At 33.3% G+C, this 18,203-nt stretch overlaps 1 pseudogene; it reads left to right on the top strand.

The window, feature by feature from the left end:
• The first annotated feature begins 283 nt into the window (after positions 1 to 283).
• On the top strand, positions 284 to 18,203 carry LOC142616029 (G-type lectin S-receptor-like serine/threonine-protein kinase CES101; annotated as a pseudogene).

The following is an 18,203-nucleotide window of genomic DNA, read 5'->3' as shown; positions in this document are numbered from 1 at the left end:
CCTCTCTCAAGCCGCCTCTACCCAGTACAACGTCTCCTCACCTCTATTACTGATCTATATCTGCTTTGTTTGGATTCTAGGTTTATATTTTCTTTATTTTGTATGGGAAATCAAGAGTTTTTGTTTTAGTCCGGAATCCGTTTTTGGTTGAGGGTGTTCCCAATTTTAGTTGAGGGTGTTCCTAATTTTTTTTTTAAGGGTAAACAAATAATTTTTTTTTATTTTTATATATTAAAAAAAAAAAATTTCAGGCCAGGGTGTTCCCAGGAACACCCTGACCTGAATGTGGCGCCGCCACTGTATAGTGTTATACTCTTCTGCTCAACCTAAAATGAACACTGTCGCTACTCTACTGGACTCCGGAAATTTTATCTTAAAAGAATTGTACTTTAATGGATCTACTAAGGGGTCTTATGGCAAAGTTTTGATTATCCATTCAACAAACTTTTGCCTGGTATAAAATTAGGGGTCAACCACAAAACGGGCCAGACATGGTCACTCACATGTGTTATCTGATGAAATCATAGCTCCAGGCCCTTTCACTTTGAATTCAATGACGAAGCCAGAATTTTGTCTTTGGGGGCAAATAGAAAAGGATATGAATAATTTTCTTCTCTATATATAAACTATATTTTTGTTATATATAGTAATAAAAAATAGTACTATTAATGTAATTTAAGCACTTTATAAATATTTTTTCTTAATGGAAAGTACTTTATAAATCAATATGTACTATATTTATATGATATATTTTATCCATTAAATTAGAATTCATAAAAAAAAATTAATTGTAATAAGCTTAATACTTTTTGTGTTATTTATATGTGAGATTTAGATTTAAAAGTACCAAGATTTAAACCTTGGATTTGAACCCTTTTAGGCAATTGAGTAACAACACTTAAAAGGGTTCAAATATGTTTGTTACAAATACTATATTTTGTTACATATCTGTGGTGAAACAAACATATTTAACAATACGTGTCAAAATTTGTACTAGACAACATTACATAAAAATCTAGAGAATTTGGAAACAAAGAATATAGAGATAGAAGTAGGGGAGAAGAAGAACTCAGCTCCTTTGTGCCACAACAAGTAAAACAGGCTATTGCGGCGGGTTTTTTGTGGCAGTTTAAAAAACTGTTGCTATATGTCACATATTGCGGTGCTTTTTTGAACTGCCCCTGTACATGAGATATATTACGGCATACCATTAGACCGCCGCAATAGAGATAGTCTTTTGTAGCACTCTACAGCGGCAGTATAAAAAAACCAGTGCAATATATGTGTTTTAGCGACATTTTTCTTAGTTATAGCAGCGGTATACCGAATCACCACAATATATGCCTTTTTGTGGCATGTTTTCCTAGTTATAGCGGTGTTTTAAGTGAACACCACAATAGACCTTTTAATTGCCTAGGCACGTTTTTGCTTTTACTTACTCACCTAAATTTTCTTTTTTGCTTTTCATTTCCCACGCAAAAGCAGCATTTCCCATTTAACTCTAGGATCTTCTCACACATTTCCCCTTTAACTCTAGGATCTTCTCACACACACACACACACACACACACACACACACACACACACACACAAAAGCAACGTCTCATTTTCTCTAGAATCCACTTCATTTCTCACTCACACACACACAAAAGCAACGTCTCATTTTCTCTAGAATCCACTTCATTTCTCACTCACACACACGGCCTCACCTTCAAACCGACGAGCCAAGCCGAGCCCATCGCTGCACCGAGCCCAGTCTGCTCTTCTTTCTTTCGATCAACCAGTGACACCTGTTCGCGTAAAATAATCTACAAGCGCACAAAATCGTAACAAGTAGTAAAGTGTTTTTAGAAAATGAATGTCGAACCCACAGGGATTAACTATGTTATTGAATACTGAAATTCACTAAATTAATTACTATTTGGAAATTTGATAATAAAAGGAATGTTCTAATATCTGAGTTAAATTAAAATATTTAATAAAAATAAATCTACGAATAAAAGATTAACAAAATGCAAAAATCTAAAAGTGTAAAAATATGATAAGAATGGATCTAGAGCGGTTGATTTCACCTAACAAATCCCACACAATTTATTCTTCCTAATTATTAAATTCTAATAATCTCCCGTTGATGATTAAAAATTCCTTAAGTATTCAATATCTTCTCTCAAATAATATCAAAAATATCTTCAATTAACAATTCCATATCTCTATGTGAATTTAATTAATTGGAGACTCATTACGTACTTTGAATTTTCTGAAAAAATCAGACTAATCGCAGTAAAGCATCTCTACTTTCGCTCAACTAATGATGTTTAATTCTAGAACTAAAATAATAAATCACCTCTCAGTCTCATTGTAATTCAATTGATCAAACAATAATTCGTAAAAAAAAAAATAGTAAGCATTAAGAATAAGAATTAAACACTCAATCATGGAAATATTAAAAATAAAATAACTCAGAATATAAATTGTGTTCATTGCTAGACTACATCAATGCTCTAGAAAATAAATTTAGTTCATAATAAAATTGAAAAGAAAACAAATAAAACTTATGTTTTTCATCTAAATTGGTTGATCAACATGAAGCTCTTGCCTTTGTCCTCAGATCTTTCTCTTCATAATGACTCCCAAAACAAGTTCTTCTATGCGGCGCCCCCTTTTCCTCTCTCTGGTTTTTCTTCTTTTTACCCTAAAGAGCCTTTAAATAGGTCAAGGAATCCTATTCCCGTTTGGAGAAAATCCCAGATTTTTAGGCTTCACTTAACCGACTATTTTGGCCTATTTAACGTCAGAATTTGGACTTTTGGTAAACTACAAAGTTTTAGCCCTTTAAGTAAAATTTCCAGCCCAACTTGAATCATCTCATGATTGGATATCTGAGCTGAAAGTTATGCTAAAAATACTACTGATGTGCAGGCTGGAATTCTAATCCAAATTGGACTTGGATTTGGTGCAAATTTCATTTGATTCCTTGCCCCACTTGGACTTGAATTTAATTGGCTTAGTCTTCTTTGAAATTCATGCCTCGCTAGATGTAAGTTGGCTTGATTCAATTGGCTTAGCTCCACTTTGCATGTAAAGTCCTTGTTACCTGCAACACAAAGATATTATAAAATCAGTAACAAAATAACATAAAAGTAAGGCAAAATATGTAGATATGTAAGTACTTTATTGTATATATTTCATGCACATCAACACCGATCCTCACATTTCTCACTTCTGATCATTTTAAAATCTGAGATTTTCATTTCTATTGATTTATATTATTTGATAGATCATATTATTTTGTGTGTGAATTTTTTTGGGATTTTCATGTGATATTTTAGGGTTTTGTTTGCAGGTACAAAATCTGTTTATGGGTCTTTGGAAACAAGAGAGTTTCAAAGATGAGGTATGTGAAATGCCAGTTTGTGGGTTCTTCATTTTTTTCGTTTATTGGTTTTTGCTTGGATTTCTTGGATGATTAATGCTGCAAATTGTATGATTGAAGGTTTTATGTTCTATATGTGTTGTAAATCTATTTCTGAAAAAATTGTTTGTATTCTCTTGAATTTAATTTTTATATTTACTAACCATCTTACTTCTATTTGACATTGTATTATTATCTGTTGGTTGTACTTATAGTTAAGTTATATAAGCTCTGGGTCTGACCTCTTCAAGTCCAATAACCACTCCTAAAGATTTATTTGTTTTTTTTTTTCCTAATAAATTTCTCTGGCTTTTATTTTATACTAGCAGTGGTCTTTTTGATTTTCCTAAAGCTTATTTTTTAGACTTCCCATATATGCTACATGCTCTCTATTTTGCCATTGGTATTCATCAAAATATATAGAATAGTGAGTTTCTTACTGATATCAGCATCCAAAAGAGGCTTATGACGAAGAAATGTGACAGTGTGTAATGGAATTTAGTTGATCCTCTATGAAATTTATTTCATTTATTTGTCTTTAATTTGTAATGGTTGTCACTTCAGACTGTGATTCTTAGTGGACTTTAAGCCACCTTTTATTTTCATAACCTCATAGCCGATTACATCCTCCACTCCATCAAATCTGGTCGGTATTTTTTCAATTTTCTTTGAGCTCCTTCAATTTTCCTCTTGTTTGGTTCGGCTAAGTTGAGTTTAATTACTACTTTTTTTTTTCTTTTATTGGTGATCAACAGGATCTCAGTTCTCTAGATGAGTCTGTGGTCAATTTGAGCGAGACAGAGAGTGACTAAGAGGGCTATCTCGTTGGCTTGACGAAGAGCATTGTAAGTAATACTTGCTTAAATACTTATTAAACATTGTACTTATAATTATAGTAATTGTGTTGGGGTGAATTGTTGTGTTGGAGCACGCAAGTGGCTTGCATGGTGTTATAAGGTGGTTAGAATTGATATTGGGAGTGTTTATTAAATTTTGAAATTTTGGATGGATATTGTTGAGTTATGTTTGTTGATTACTATTTTTTGCCAATACTTGTAAGCATTTTATATTTGTTTTCTTAGGAACATAGGTTTGTTTTGCTAGATAAAAGATGATTTGGTTCTTAAATTAAAGGTGAAATGAACTAATTGAAACTTGGATCAACTCTAGGGAGGTGTATTAGCATCTCAAACATCGCAAGTGGTTTACATGGAATTGTATGTAGTAGCACCTCAAGTTTCGCAAGTGTTTTACGTGGAAGATATGAGACATAAAGATTAGGTGGTGGCGGTTAAAACAAAACCTAGGGAGATGTTTGATGTTGGTATTAATGCTTCACATGATGATGATGAAGTGGATACTTTTTTTTTTAGAATGTCCCTTATAATATAACTAATGACAGCTGTGATTGGGTTCAAGTTAATGAAGAAAGTACAATTTATGATACACCGTTGATCAGTGAGAATGAAATGCTTGAACAAGACTTTATAGATGATGAAGAATTTAGTGATGATGTTTATGAGTCTAATGATGACGAGTCCAATGATGATGAGTCTAGTTAATACTTTGGTTATCATTCATTATATTATGACTGAATTATTAGAAGTTGTAGTTGCAAACTACTTATATTTTGCATCATTTTATAAGAAGGTTAAAGGACAAACTTTTTTTGGTATCCTATTTGTACATAGGTATATTGGTCTTGAAACTAAATGTTTGTGAGGTCATTGTGCCTATATATTTGTTTATTTTAGTCATTGAATGATGAAACAGCAAAGCAAAACTACTTATATTTTGCATCATTTTATAAGAAGGTTAAATAAGTTGTGAACTCTTATTGTTCCCTTTTCTTTTGCTTATTTGAATGGTTGTTCATGAGCTTGCTTTATTTGGAAGAGAAACTATTTTTAGTATCCTATTTGTACATAGGTATATTTAGACATGGCAAAATGGGCAGGTCGGGTCGGGTTGGGTTAGGTTGACCAGTATTTTTCAAAAAAGTTTTTTTTTTTGTTTTTTTTGAAATAGATGCAATTTGTCAATCGTCTATGACTTCTTCAATTGTGATTAGATTCTCACTGGTGATACTGTTACCAATTACCACTAAACGCTTGATACCCAAATTTGGTTCAACTCTTGTTCCAGCTTTTTAGAAGTAAAGTGATTAACTTAGGTAAATTATTTAGATCTAGGTTAAAGCAAATACTACACAAATATTAAAGCAGCAGAAAATAAAGAACACACCAATATAATAACCCAGGAAAACTAAACCAGTAAAAAACCTAGGGAGGATTTAACCTAGTTATCCTCAAGGTAAAACAAGATCCACTATGAAAGAATTGAAGTTTACACAATAGCGACTTAGACCACTAACATCTTATTGCTACCTCGAGTAGAAAACTTACTACCACAACCACGTGACAGCTCCGAGTCCACAGACTACTTCTTTCTCAGATCCACAGCATCCACTAGTACACCACTTGTATATCATGAAGCTCTTTATGTAGCAATTGAAACGATCACCAAGCTCTCGACATCAATCTCGAACTTGATAATCCTAAGTATGTATGAAGGCAAACATCTCTAGATCTCACAAGGGATTCACACACACAGCATAAACAACAGCCCTAAAACATGGTTAGGGTTTTTCCTTTTATACTTTAGGCAAAAACATAAAATCCCATACGTCAAACGGGCTTGGGCTTAGTTGGAAAATTTTACAGAAAAACAATTTGCACGAGCTTCAATTGATCAAGTCTAATTTTCGATCGATCGAGCCTTGCAGAAAGTGAACAATAATTTTTTGCAATTACTCGATTCCAACTTTACATTAAACATACTTTGAGCAGCTTAAATCTAGACTCCAAGTTTTGATCATGGCTTGCCAACATTACACATTGAAGTTCTAATACAATTAGATCCTGAATCTTTAGAACCTAATAAACTCCCCCTTTGGCAATCCGTGACAAAACACAAAATGCTCAAAGTTACAAAAACAGTCCAATATATTACAAATAACCCAACCAAAAACAATTCAACCTAACTACTATCTATCAGTTACAAGTGTAAACAACAGCACGATTGAACCAACCTGTATATTCCTGAAACACTTAAAAAATACATAAACGCATGTGTGAAAAATACAAGTAAAACAAAATAAATTCTTGATTTCACATAACATAAAACAAAAGACATATATCTTGAATAACCTCATAAATATAAATCAATAGTCAATGTCTCACAATGTGAAACAAGAAAAGAAATAGAAACTAAAATGTCTCCCCCTAACATATACATCAGCCAAAAAAAAAAAAATCAGGAACAAAACAACATGAGCCATAAAATAGATACAAGATGAAGCACCTACATACAATCAAAAGGCATCAAAGCTCCTTAACAAAAAAAATCTCCCCTATCTCCATCCATATGTACTCCCTCTTTTTGTGATGGATTGCCAAAGGGCAATCAAGACTCATCATCAAAAGGAGGTGGTGGAGCCGACCACCGAGTACTAGCCAACTCCGCACACAAAGCCTAAAGCTCTGTGAGGACATCCACCGATAGCTGACCATGAGCCTCCTGAACGGTCACGACAGTGTCCAAGATACGACGAATGCTCGAATCATCTGAATTAGGCAGCGGAGGATCAACAGCAGTAGTCAGATCGATAAACTCCTCAGCAGTAGGATCACCTATAGAAGAAGGAGGAGGAGGTGCAACACCCGAAGAAGACTCAACTCCAGGGCGTTTAAAGCTCTCTCGCATCTAAGCAGCTCTCTACCGAAGGAAGGTGACACCTATAGGGGCTATAATGTGAACTGGTTCAGAAGCTGGAAAAATCCTCTAATCCTAGATGTAACAAAATCCAATGTATGAAAATAGGGAAGAATAAACCATGTGACCTAGAAATACTCCTGTGAACCTCAACCACAGATCGAATGAAAAGAGTAGGAAAACTCATGGGAGCGTCTATCACAAGAGCATACAAAAATGCACAACACTCAATAGGGATGGTGTGCAAGTGAGAAATGCGCTAGATGGAATGACAAGAAATCTTGAAAAACAAATAATTGAGCTAAGTAAGCTCATTAGAGGTAATGCGAGGATTAGTACCCCACTGAATGGTAGTACCAGTGGTGATGGACATAATGTCGTCTAAGGGTAGAGACTCAGTATTGGGATAAACTAGCTATTGTACCAAAGGTACACCAAGAGCAGAGGCCACTACCTGAGGAGTAATGATAAACTCTTCTCCTCTTATCCAACTCTTCACAAACTGAATGTTGGATGAAGTGGAGTGAACAGAGAGGTTTGAATCAAACTCTTTGATCAGAACAACAGGAGGAGGAGGACCTATATCTAAGAGAGGCAACCAACCCCTATGATCAAAACACCTATAAATCTTAGGGTCCTACTCATTTAAAATCACTTTCCTCTCGGCCCACACCTTCCTATATATGTTCAACTTCTATAAGGTTTCTTGGTTTTTCTCAGTGAGAAACCTATGACTCTCAAAGGATGGAGAAGAAAAAGAGGAGGTGGTTGTCCTATGAGCTCTAGTCTTCCTAACCATGATGCTAAGGATTGGAATAGGACAGACAAAAAAAAAAAAAACAAAACAAAACAAAACAAAACAAAAAAGAAAAACAAAGAAAAACCAAGAGTAGACTGCATCAGACAAGGTTAGAGCACAAAATAAAAAAATAACAATCGATATGATGCATGAATAGAATAACCACATGATGCATGCTCTAATGCATTGAGAATAGTCCAATGTTACGTTAAAAACAGAAAATTTGGCTTGAACATAGAGTTTACTTCAAAAACCCAAATTTGAAAACCCACTTTCAAAAATCCAAAAAAATTGATCAATTTATCATTACACAAGTTAGATAACAATATATAATGACAAAATAAATCAATAACACAAGCCAATTTCATCAATATATGCTTAATTGAACAAAATCCCCAATTCGGGTAGTTTCAAGCCCTAGAAATTTCAATTGTTCCCAATTCATCAAATTGATCAAATTAAACCATGAAGAACATGTTTAAATCATCCAATAACAAAAACCCAGTGATCAATTTTGAAAGAAATCATTTAAAACATCAAAAATCCCAAAATTCTATAGGTTCGAAATTTCCACCTAAAATGCATGAAATATGTGAATAAAATGAAAGAGGAAGGGTAGAATGGTCTTACCGGTACTAAAAGACAAAAACCTTGAAGAATATTTGAGGGCAAATGACAAAAAATTCATCTTTGAATCTGGACCGATCAAAGAGAGAGTGAAAAGCTTTTGAAAGTTTTGAAAAGTTGAAGAACACGTGAAAAGCTAATGTTTTAAAAAAATCTTCTGAACGATTTTCGATCGATCGAAAAATAGGTTCGATCGATCGAAAAACACATTCGATCGATCTAGCATCGATCGAGTAGCAATCGAGCCAGGCAGATTCAAACCTAATTATTAATTGCAATTTCGATCAATTAAGCAACAAGTTCGATCGATCGAAAATCTTGAAAAATCAATTTTTCGAAAAACTGAAAATTTTAATGCAAAAACTCCTCAAAACACAGTATTTTATGAATGAAAAGCATGAGTATGAGATGAAATTTTTTTTAAAAACCTTGAATTTAACCCTCATCATCCAAAAATAGGATTTTCAATCAATTTGTCCTCAAAAACACAAACTTTAAACACATTTTGCAACAAAATCAAGGTTTGTCAATCTTGGATGGCCACACTAAAATCACACACAATAATATGTACCAAGTTTAGCAAAGAGTACTTGTGAAGTGTGTGCAACTAAAAAAAAGCTTGAGATACATGTAAGGTGATATGTAGATAGAAATCAATCACAATTTCTACAAAATTCATCACATAAATTAGAAAGAGACTATCACTCAAAGAGCTACATCATATAACTCCCACATCTCCTAAAAAACAAGCTTGCAATCATGTAAGTTTCTTGAATTTGCCTCATAATTTACACACCAATTTTTATTTCAATTTGAATTCATTATAGCCCAATAATGTACACACCAATTTTACTTTATTTGAATTCATTATAACCAAGGCTACACCTTATGTTCTTTTTATGCATGTGCTACACTTTTTTGAGCACAAAATTTTATGATATGCACTAAGGTTTTCATGATTGGCTAGTAAACGGTGGTGAGATGGTTATTTATGCCTTTCTCATTAAGTTCAAGTCCAACAATCAAAAGAATGTAACTTCAAGATTAAGATCAAATGATCAAAAACTATAAACACCTCCCACACAACATACACTACATAGCCAAAACTAGTAAAGTGCAGTAAAATAACCTCATCCAAGCTAAACAAGGTACACAAGCATGTTATGTAAAGATAATAGAGCAACCTTGATTACAAATCCATGATATGTAATACAAAACACAAAAATCTTTTTGGTTAAAAAAAAATTTATGACCAAAAACAAAAGGCACATATTATGCTAAATGAACAATGCAAAGCTATACATGATAGTGCAAAACTAAGCTATAGAGGGTACACAAATAAGAAATATCAATTTTTTAATTAACTCATGAGTACATGTACGAACTAGTACATACTCATACAAAATCAGAAATAGCTTAGCACTTATATAACACATACTATTCAAGTTTCTCCACAATATCAAGCTTGTTCTAAATCAATAGAGAGATATCATAATTCATGTAATCCTCAAGAAAAATAAAACAAGACTCAAAATAAAATATTTGTCTTTTTAAAAAATTTCAATGTTTTTGGATTTTTTAATAATCAAAACAACATAAGGAAATAAAACAACCAAAAACTAAAAGTAAACATGTCCACAAATAATTGAAAGAATTTAATCAGGGACAAGTCAGAAACACTCACCTTAGAAAATATTTTCTCACCCATATAGCACGAGTCTTCGGCTTTGTAGGTGAAAATCCATGAGAAGTAGAGTGTATTTGAGGGATTACACCAATCTTCTGAGAAAGACTGAAATTCTGCAATTTTCTTTCACAAGCCAATAAGCTCAAATTTTTCAAAAGAATATGAAACAATTTATTTGGACTTATGGCAGGAGATATATCTTCACATATCCTAGATTGAAATATAGAATGTTTAAACTTCAATTTATGACAATTAAGACAAATGTGACTGAAGACACAACAAAAGTGACAAACAAGAAAAAATTTAGGAACATTAGTATTCCTAACAGGAAATTAAGTCTCAGATTTTGGTTTTTGCCTCAACAAAGAACAATTTGGTCTAATATGACCAACAACACCACAAAGGTGACAGGTAGGCACAAAAATAGATTTTTATGCTCTCTAACAGTAGGTTTAGACATAGGTTTAGAAACTTTAGCGTCTACATCAGAACTTTTACCTTTGTCTAACCTAGCAAAATAAGTCTTTTCTTTATTATTCCTCTTGAAATGGGGAATATAAACTTTTTCAGCTTTAGGCTTAAGAGAAATAGAAACACTTCTGTTATCAACAACAGGCTTTGCAATAGTCAACTTTTCAAGTTTAGCTTTAGACTCAACTAACTCTTATTCCAAGTTTTTCATCTTGAGAGGAAATTTGATTTCTCAAAAATTCATTTTTTTATTATTAGATTCATCTTATCTCACAATCAATTCCTCTTTTTCAAGATTAGCCAATTTTAACTCTTATTTAAATTTCTTAGCAATTTTCAAAGATTTAGATAATTCCTTACGAAGAGTTTCACAGGCATTAGTAAGATCAACAGAAACAACAGTGTCCTTTTTATTCAAATCATCACCAATATGAGCAGAAAGAGACTTCAAATTATCCATGGTAACAAGGATCAATGATCAACTCTTAAATCAAAAGATCTAAAACACTAGATTAACCCACTCTGATACCACTTATACAGTTTTTAGACCTCTTAAACACTAGCTGTTTAACTTAGTTATTTAGCCAAATGATTAACATAGGTAAATTATTCAGATCTAGGTTAAAGAAAATCATACACAAATATTAAAGCAGCAGAAAATAAAGAACACAATGATATGATAACATAGGAAAACCAAACCGGTAAAACACCTAGAAATGATTTAATCTAGCTATCCTCAAGGTAAAACAAGATCCACTATGAAGGAAATGAAATTTATACAATAGTGACTTAGACCACTAACATCCTATTGCTACCTCAAGTAGAAAACTAACTACCACGACCACGTGACAGCTCTAAGTCCACAAACTACTTCTTTCTTAGATCCATAGCACCCACAAGTACACCACTTGTATATCTTGAAGTTCTTTATGCATCAACTAAAATGATCACCAAGCTCTCGACATCAATCTCGATCTTAATAACGCTAAGTATGTATGAAGGCAAACATCTCTAGATCTCACAAGAGATTCACACACACAACATAAACAACAACCCTAAAACATGGCTAAGTTTTTTCCTTTTATACTTAAGGCAAAAACATAAAACCTTACGCGTCAAACGAGGCTTAGGCTTAGTTGGAAAATTCTGCAGAAAAACAATCTGCACAAGCTTGGGCTTAGTTGGAAAATTCTGCAGAAAATGAATAGTAATTTTCTGCAATTACTCGATTCCAACTGTACATTAAACATACTTTGAGTAGCCTAAATCTAGACTCTAAGTTTTGATCATGGTTTGCTAACATTACACATTGAAGTTCTAATACATTTAGATCCTAAATCCTTAGAACCTAACATTAAAGAATTAGGACTTCCCTTGCTCCTCACCATAGCCAAAAGACACTACGGTGCTGATGTGAACACATCAAAAACACAATTCATGTACTTAGTCTCTAGATCCTCCACTCATTCATTTGGATTTAGCTATACAATTCATTCACACACATGATAGCAAACTTGTAAACTTGTAAAAAGTATATTTTAACTTTACATTACTAATAATATCATTCCCACAAAAAAAAAAAACTACATGTCATGGACCATATCAAGTTATCAACCTTCTTAAGTGCTCATGTTTCTATTGCATTTAAAATAATAGTAAAAAATATTTAAAAATAAACATAACATATTAAGTAAAGAAGAATTAAATATTTTATAAAAATTACACCTCAATCTCAATCTACTCAACGTTGGTAGCAAATTCAACACTGCAAATATTCATACTTACAAATTGTAGCTCAAGTTGACCAATTTCATCAGCATCTTCATCTACATTACAATATTTTGATATAACTTAAGGTACCATGAAAGCAAATCAATAAAGAATTAAAATTGTATAATTATGACTATAAATAAATTAAATTACCTTCAAATCCATATAGCCAACTTTTAGTACACAACATAGCTTCCACATTCTCAGGTAAAAGACGTGATCGATATGGAGTAAGAATTTTTTTTTTCCAATGCTAAAACTTGATTCAGAAGTAACAGTGATTATTGGAATGCCCATGAGATCCCGTGCTATTAAAGAGATTTCTGGAAACCGATTGTAATTCTCTTTCCACCAAGAGAGAACTTCCAACTTTTAATTTTTCTTCTTGCTAAGTCTAGGCTCTTCTAAATACAAGTCCAACTGAGATTTTTTTTTTGTTTTGGCACCACGACTACTTTCATAATGCTCAAATTCCTAATCATTAAAAAAATTGCAATGAAAAATAATACCACACAACATTACAATCTTTATTATAGAAAACATAGCACAACATAGACCAAACAAAATGTAATTCACTTACATTATCTTCCACATCTTTATCATCATCAGAATCATTCACAGCATCACTAGTATAACTAGAACTCCCAACACAAGATGAGACATTTGTAGTGGCCTTAGGCTTGGGGCATTCATATTTTGAAAAGTTTATACAATATAGTTTGAACTTCCTCCACCTTCATTTCAGCAATGTGTTCAATTGGCTCTATTTTCTTGAAAGTATAGTCCACATAATCCAACTTATACCTTGGATCAAGAACAATGGACAAGCTAGCACCACACTATAACAATCCCAATATTTGTCAAATTTACCTTTCATTTGTTCTACCATAGTATTGATAAATGAATCTTGGCTCTCCATTTCTTCAAGTAAGAGCAATTCAATTTGAGGCACTCCTTGAAAATATAGATTTGTTGTAGGGTAATCAATTCCAGAAAATAGAGTTGTAATGTCATTGAAAGGTTTCAAAAATCAAGTTATCCTTTCAACTCTATTCCATTCATCCCTTGATGGACAATGCTTGAAATTAGCATTTTCCTCTGCAAAATGATTCAACACAGAACGATGTCTTATAGCACTATCAATCATGTCATATGTTGCATTCCATCTTGTACACACTTTTAAATGTAAACCCTTTGTTCTCTTTATACCAACTATCTTGGCACATTCATCAAATCTGCACATTCTACTCTCTGATCCTTTAAAAATATTTCATAGTTTCTCGGATCTTAATCATCGAGTCATCTATTACTTTCAATCCCTCTTGAACAATAAGATTCAATATATGAGCACCACAACGCACATGAAAAAAGATACCATCACATAACAATAAATCCCCCTCATTAAGCTTTTGCTTTATGAAATCTTGGCAACTATCATCATTAGATGCATTATCTAAAGTAATGGAAAATATTTTCTTCTCAATACCCCATTCTTCCAAGAAACTTAAAATTTTCTCTGATAAAAGAGTTCCCGTGTGTGGAGGTGGCATATGAAAAAAATTCAAGATGATGTTTTTCAATTCCCAATTCTCATCCGCATAATGTGCCGTAAGAAAACTATATCCCTCGCTTGTGGTAGAGGTCCATAAATTCGAAGTCAAATATATTCTACCAGGAATTGATTTCAACTTATTTTTAATGTCATCCTTCTCTTTCTTATAAAGTTTTAGAACATCAGCTTTTGAAGTATTCCTAGAAATATGTTTAACATCTGAATTTAGATAGCTAAAAACTTTTCTAATGCCCTCATACTCAAGAAAGCTAAATTGTAAATTATGTTTAATAATAGCCTTCGCTAACATCTCACGAAACTCTTCTTGAGTTATCTTGTTTTGTAACACCTTACCCTCTTCTTCACCATCTTCTTTTACTTCATTTCGTTTTAAGAATTTGAGAAGATGGCAATGCAAGTTTGAGTTCCATTATGACTATATGCCAAAAACATTTTCCCACACCATTGACAAATAGCCTTACTTAACCCTTCTTCATCAATAGGCAATTTCACAAATTCAATCCAAATTGAAGAAAAATATTGTTTTTCCTTTTTTTTGGTTCCCTGAAACTCTTTTTGATTTCTTAACCTTTGATTTTGTATTAACTCTTAAAGATGGTGAAGGATTACTAGTAGTAGTAGTAGTAGTATCCATAATTACAGCATCATCATCATCATCACTTTCCAAATTTACAGCCGGAGAAGCCGTTGTACTCTAATTATTAAAGCAAAATATATAATTAAAATTCTAGTCTATGTAAAACATCTAAAGAAACTATGAAGTGTGAACATAACTACATAAGACACTCATCCAAATGACAATGAGTCAATGACATTTTCAGTTTTTTCAACCATCAAACACACAAACAATTAAATATAATGTTAACTAAGCAGTAAACTATATTACTATTGTTAAATCATGATATTAAAAATCAATCCAAAAACCAAAAACATTTAGGGATTTAAGAGAATGATGAAAATGATTTAACTTAACTTTACCATAGTTGATGATTTGTGGTTGTGCTCCTCTTAAATGGGTCAGCAAGTGGCAGCTGCAAGTGGTTGTGCTCCTCTTAAGGATTGAAAGAACTAAGAAGAAAAGAGTAGAGGCACAGGCAGTCACAAAGAGAAAAGAGTAGAGGGCAATAGTAGAGGTAGAGAGGTGCAAGCTTGAAACTGAAAAAGTGTGGAAGTGTGAAATGAAGGGCAAAGGGCCAGAGGCACAACAGTGCAAGAGAAGAGTAGAGGAAGTGAGGAATTGACTTACTGAGGAGGGTTTGATGCTTTGGCCCTTGTGGATGTGGCTGTCATGTTTCATACTTCAATGTTTCGCACTTTCACTCTTTCATGTTTGTGAGTCTGTGACTAAATTGTGCCGTTGGTAATTTCGTAATTGGCTTTGGAAGTTTGGACTACAGCTAAGCTAGTCAAGCTCATTAGATTTTTTCTTCTTTTTTTTTAATGGTTGGGTTGTGTAACACTGTAGCTTGTGTTGTCTTGTCTAGAGACTAGATGTCTCATTCTCTCTTGTCAATTTGTCATGTCTGTGGAGACAATGGAGAGCTGAAGCTTTAATCCTTTATTGGTTGTGATTCGTGAAGCTTTAATGCTTTTATTGACTATTGCATTGGTTTGATTCGGGTGCTTTGGGCTTTTTTGTTAGCAAATTTTTTTTTTAATGGGTCAGGTCACGGGTTATTTGGGTCGGGTCTGGTTGACCCACAAAAAATCGGGTCGGGTCACAGGTCAACCCATTTTTTCTTCCGGTCAATAAAATTAGGTTTGGGTCAGGTATTTTTCAGGTCAGGTCAGGTTAGAAAATTTTGACCTGTTTTTCCATGTCTAGGTATATTGGTCTCAGGTCATTGTGCCTATATATTTGTTTATTTTAGTCTTTGAAAGATAAAATGACTAAGTGGCATCATTTTATAAGAAGGTTGAATAAGTTGTGAACTCTTATTGTTCCTTTTTATTTTGCTTATTTGAATGGTGGTTCATGAGCTTGCTTTCTTTGAAGGAGAAACTGTTTTTAGTATCCTATTAGTACATAGGTATATTGGTCTTGAAACTAAATGTTTGTGAGGTCATTGTGCCTATATATTTGTTTATTTTAGTCATTGAATGATGAAACAGCAAAGCAAAACTACTTATATTTTGCATCATTTTATAAGAAGGTTGAATAAGTTGTCAACTCTTATTGTTCCCTTTTCTTTTACTTATTTGTTTGGTGGTTCATAAGCTTGCTTTCTTTGAAGGAAAAACTGTTTTTGATATCTTATTTGTACATAGGTATATTGCTGTGTTTTTCAACATGGTTATTATATGAACTTATTAACTAATCATAATTTGTATTTAGGGTGATCCTCGGGACCAACAATCTCTAGCTCTCCAAAGATCATCATTTGCATCCCATCAAGAATCAAATTAATCAGTTTAATCTTGGTGTTCGAGGACTTTTTGCGTACAAAGAATTACATTTCAACAACTGCATTTTTTGCAAGTGTTGTAAGATATTTTCTAACACTTTGGAATTTGATTATGTAATTAACTTAGTTTGGGCTATTGTTTTATTCTTAGGATCACATCTTTTTGTCAGTCCAATGATGATGATATTGTAGACACTGTTATATATATTGATAATATATTTCTCTATATGATCATATGCTAATATTATGCTAGTTTGGAAACATTTGTGGTATTGTCTTAGTTACATTTGTGGTGTTGTGTTAGTAGAGCCAAAACTATTACAGGTTTTTTTGTAAACATGTTATCAATATTATAGGATATTGTGGGAAAAAAAAACTACCTATAGTGGCGGTCAGAAGCACCGCTAAAAGTGTACTTTGAACATTTTGAATGAAACCTTATAGCCATGCTTATTGCCCGCCGCTAAATGTGGACTCCTATAGTGGCGCATATGGACCGCCTCTAAAGGTTGATTTATCCAATTCCTAGCCTTATATGGCGGCGGTGGAAAGCCCGCCGCAATAAACAAAATCCGCCGCTAAAAGGTTCCTATACAGCGGCACTTAAACAGTGGTGCTTTGAAATGCCGCAACAGTAGCCGCCGCTAAGGTCAGATGTGCCTTTTTTGGTTTTACAGCACTTTTTTTGGTTTTAGTGGCTCTTTTGGAGCACCGCAATAGCCTGTTTTTCTTGTAGTGTGCTGATCTACCCAAAATCAAATGCCAATTTATCTGCTAGTAGAGTTGTTGTTGTTGTGTAATTTTTTTAAGAAGAGGAGTGCACTTTGCTGCCTCCATTGTGTGCCAACCATCAACCTCTAGTACCTAAGGGAAGTGTTTTTACTCGCTTTTCTTTTTATTAAAAAAAATCTTAAAATGAGGAACAAGCAAAAACTAAGAAGAGCCCTTTCTATTAAGTCATTTCTTTTTTAGGGATTGAGTTAATCCAATTTTTATAAACATATCGAAATTTTAATGGGATTGGGGAGCCAATCAACCTACATACTCAAGAAAAAATTTTAATTTTTGTATGACTCATATATTTGAAAATTTTTGGGGGGGCCAAGGCCCCTATGTGGCTCCACCACTGTTTGAATGGGACCCCAAGGGACACCAAATTATCATTCAGCGACGAGGGGTTGTTTATTGGAGAAGTGGAAACAGGTTTCAGATGTTACCTGCAGAGACAAATACTACATACGATTTCATCGTCATTTCAAATATGGATGAAGAATACTTCACTTATAATAATATAGATCAAAGTCAGCAGTCGAAATGGATGCTTGCTTCTATGGGAAATTAAAGGATCTCAATTATGGATCTAGTATTGCCCGAGCAAATAAGTGTTATGGCTATAACACTAATGGAGGATGTCAGATATGGAAACAACTCATATGTAGGCATTGTGGTGAAGCATTTGAACTTAGACCTCGTTATTGCTACTCTGATCCATCAATTTTGTCAAATTCAAGTCTCGGTATCAGTGATTGCAAAGATGCTTGCTGGAATAACTGTTCCTGTGTGGCCTTTTGTTCTCTATTTAATAATGGCACTGGATGTCAATTTTGGATAGAAACATCCATGTTTTTTCTTGTAAACAGAGGGAATGTTTATTCTCTTGCACAGACTTATCGCAGTGGTAGGTAA

The sequence above is a fragment of the Castanea sativa genome, chromosome 11 (assembly GCF_040712315.1).
Source record: "Castanea sativa cultivar Marrone di Chiusa Pesio chromosome 11, ASM4071231v1".
Taxonomy (NCBI): domain Eukaryota; kingdom Viridiplantae; phylum Streptophyta; class Magnoliopsida; order Fagales; family Fagaceae; genus Castanea; species Castanea sativa.
This window is presented reverse-complemented; position numbering and strand designations above follow the sequence as displayed.